Source organism: Drosophila albomicans, unplaced genomic scaffold, assembly GCF_009650485.2.
Source record: "Drosophila albomicans strain 15112-1751.03 unplaced genomic scaffold, ASM965048v2 utg000322l_pilon, whole genome shotgun sequence".
Taxonomy (NCBI): Eukaryota; Metazoa; Arthropoda; class Insecta; order Diptera; family Drosophilidae; genus Drosophila; species Drosophila albomicans.
This window is the reverse complement of record NW_026263606.1, coordinates 1-4,016: the sequence shown is the minus strand read 5'-3', so window position 1 is coordinate 4,016 and position 4,016 is coordinate 1. Positions and strand designations below refer to the sequence as shown.

The 4,016-nt window shown below is 35.8% G+C and overlaps 1 pseudogene; it reads right to left on the bottom strand.

The window, feature by feature from the left end:
* Nucleotides 1–1,141: 1,141 nt before the first annotated feature.
* Nucleotides 1,142–4,016, bottom strand: LOC117577179 (large subunit ribosomal RNA; annotated as a pseudogene; the record flags this gene model as incomplete).

Genomic DNA, 4,016 nt, shown 5'->3' with positions numbered 1-4,016 from the left:
TATATATAACCAACGCATAATAAATAAATGCATATATAAAATATGCAAGTATTTTGTATACATAGATATACTATGCATATTCTTAATTTTCGCCACTAATATAATGGCGTTCCTTTTGCTACCAAATAAATATATACAACTAACGCATACTAAATAAATGCATATTTAAAATACGCAAGTATTTTGTACACATATTATACCTTTGCATATTCTTAATTTTCGCCACTAATATGATGACGTTCCTTTTGCTACCAAAATAAATAAATGCATATATAAAATACGCAAGTATTTTGTACACATAGATATACTATGCATATTCTTAATTTTCGCCACTAATATAATGGCGTTCCTTTTGCTACCAAATAAATATATATAACCAACGCATAATAAATAAATGCATATATAAAATATGCAAAGTGTTTTGTATACTTAGATATACTTAGTATGCATATTATTAATTTTCGCCACTAATATAATGGCGTTCCTTTTGCTACCAAATAAATATAAATAACTAACGCATACTAAATAAATGCATATTTAAAATACGCAAGTATTTTGTACACATAGTTATACCTTTGCATATTCTTAATTTTCGCCACTAATATGATGACGTTCCTTTTGCTACAAATAAATATATATAACCAACGCATTATAAATAAATGCATATATAAAATACGCAAGTGTTTTGTATACTTAATATACTTAGTATGCATATTATTAATTTTCGCCACTAATATAATGGCGTTCCTTTTTGCTACCAAATAAATATATATAACCAACGCATAATAAATAAATGCATATATAAAATATGCAAGTGTTTTGTATACTTAGATATACTTAGTATGCATATTATTAATTTTCGCCACTAATATAATGGCGTTCCTTTTGCTACCAAAATAAATATAAATAACTAACGCATACTAAATAAATGCATATTTAAAATCACACAAGTATATTTTGTACACATAGATATATTATTTATTATATATATATATATATATATATTATATAAATTTCTTCTTATATGCGTAATTGTATACACCACATAATTAATTAATTATGCATACAATTTTGCATATTTATATATATAAATATATATATAAATTATTCTTTTATATATGCCTTAAACATATATATTTTATCGAATCGTCAAGCAAAGATAACTTCAGTGATCGCAGTATGGCAGCTGCTCAACCACTTTAAACACCTTGCCTGTTATAAAAGTCGTTTCACAAATTTGATTCAAGGCTTTGTCATTGTATTAAAATAATGTTTTAATATATAACTAGCGCGGCACCAGGTGATCGAAGATCCTCCCAATTTACTAATGTTATATGTAACATCTGGCATCACATCCATCGTCCGTCTATTAAATGCAATAATAAACTTTTAATGTTTAGAAGCCATACAATGCAAATTGCCCCTTATTTATCATTGCAGTCCAGCACGGATACGACCTTAGAGGCGTTCAGGCATAATCCAACGGACGTAGCGTCATACCACTGTTCGCTCGAACAAGTATTGTGCCATTGGTCCGTACCTGCGGTTCCTCTCGTACTACGCAGGAATGCTGTTCGCAACAACGTTTTGTCATTAGTTAGGTAAAACTAACCTGTCTCACACGGTCTAAACCCAGCTCACGTTCCCTTGCATGGGTGAACAATCCAACGCTTGGTGAATTTTGCTTCACAATGATAGGAAGAGCCGACAATCGAAGGATCAAAAAGCGACGTCGCTATGAACGCTTGGCCGCCACAAGCCAGTTATCCCTATGGTAACTTTCTGACACCTCTTGTTAAAAAACTCTTTAAACCAAAGGATCGATGGCCGAGCTTTTGCTGTCCTGTGTGTACTGAACACCGAGATCAAGTCAGCATTTGCCCTTTTGCTCTATGTGTGGTTTCTGTCCGCACTGAGCTGGCCTTGGGACACCTCCGTTATTATTTGAGAGATGTACCGCCCAGTCCAAACTCCCTACCTGGCAATGTCCTTGAATTGGATCATACCTGAGCTAATTGGAGTTATACAAAAATTTTTATTTAAGAACACATAAATGCACTCTTCTCATTAATGAATTTGTTTTGCGATTATATAACAAACTCGTGATACTTTGATCAAGAAGCTTGCATCAAAACCCAATACCATAAGATATAATAAATATATCCGTATAATGGCTAGGAAATGATACACGTTCCATTTAATCAAGTAAGTAAGGAAACAATAAGAGTAGTGGTATTTCATTGTCGATACTAAACCGAAATTTAATATCTCCCACTTATTCTACACCTCTTATGTCTCCTTACACTGCCAGATTAGAGTCAGCTCAAAGGTCTTCTTTCCCCGCTAATTATTCCAAGCCCGTTCCCTTGGCTGTGGTTTCGCTAGATAGTAGATAGGGACAGGTAGGAATCTCGTTAATCCATTCATCGCGCGTCACTATTAGATTAGGATGGCTACCTTAAGAGAGTCATAGTTACTGCCCCGCCCGTTGACCCGCGCTTACATTTCTTCACTTTGACATTCAGAGCACTGGGCAGAAATCACATTGTGTCAACACCCGCTAGGGCCATCACAATGCTTTGTTTTAATTAGACAGTCGGATTTCCCCAAGTCCGTGCCAGTTTCTGAATTGATTGTTAATTGATAATCGTTATAATTTAAAAGAACTAGCTGGTTGCCCAACTAGTATTCTTAAAAAATTTTAGCAAGAAAGTTCCACAATTGGCTACGTAACTAAACTATCCGGGGAACAAGAAACTACCATAAATGGATAGAAACTCTATTTACCCAGAACGAGCACATAAACCATGTTATTGTTTCCCAATCAAGCCCGACTATCTCAATCTTCAGAGCCAATCCTTATCCCGAAGTTACGGATTTAAATTTGCCGACTTCCCTTACCTACATTATTTCTATCGACTAGAGACTCTTCACTTGGAGACCAGCTGCGGATATTGGTACGGCCTGTTGAGAAGTTTGCGTGTCCCCACCATAAATTTTCAGGTCCGAGGAGAAAATATCGACACAACAGTATATGTCATGCTCTTCTAGCCCAGTCTACCATATCTCTCTGCGAAAGACTTCCATGGTAGTACGGCTATAAAACAGAAAAGAAACTCTTCCGATATCTCTCGACGGCTTCTTTATGGTCGTTCCCTGCGTTGCCAGGATGAGCACGAGGCCATATTTAATAACAAACGGATACTCACAGGTTACGGAATTGGAACCGTATTCCCTTTCGTTCAAAATTATTCAAGTTTTTTTAATTATGACAAAATATAAATTTTAGTTACTTTTTTTTTACTTGAAAATTTTCGGCTTTCGCCTTGAACTTAGGACCGACTAACTCGTGATCAACCACTGTTCACGACGAAACCCTTCTCCACTTCAGTCCTCCAAGGTCTCATTCGATTATTTGCTACTACCACCAAGATCTGTACCAATGACGGCTCCATGCAGCTTTACGCCAAACACTTCTAAGCACACCATTGTACCTTCCTACTCACTAAAGTTTCAAAATTTATATTACAAGTAATATAAATCATCTACTTTAGCGGTAATGTATAGGTATACAACTTAAGCGCCATCCATTTTAAGGGCTAGTTGCTTCGGCAGTGAGTTGTTTACACACTCCTTAGCGATTTCGACTTCCATGATCACCGTCCTGCTGTTTTAAAGCACCAACGCCTTTCATGGTTTCTGAAATGAGTTGTTAATTTTGGGCACCGTAACATTACGTTTGGTTCACCACAGCGCCAGTTCTGCTTACCAAAAGTGGCCCACTGGGCACATTATATCATAACCTTAAACTTCCATATCAAGAAAAGTTTAGGTTCTTACCCCATTTATAGTTTGAGAAATAGGTTAAGATCGTTTCGACCCTAAGGCCTCTAATCATTCGCTTTACCAGATAAGATTATTTTTTATACAACAGTTAAATGCACCAGCTATCCTGAGGAAACTTCGGAAGGAACCAGCTACTAGATGGTTCGATTGGTCTTTTCGCCCCATACTCA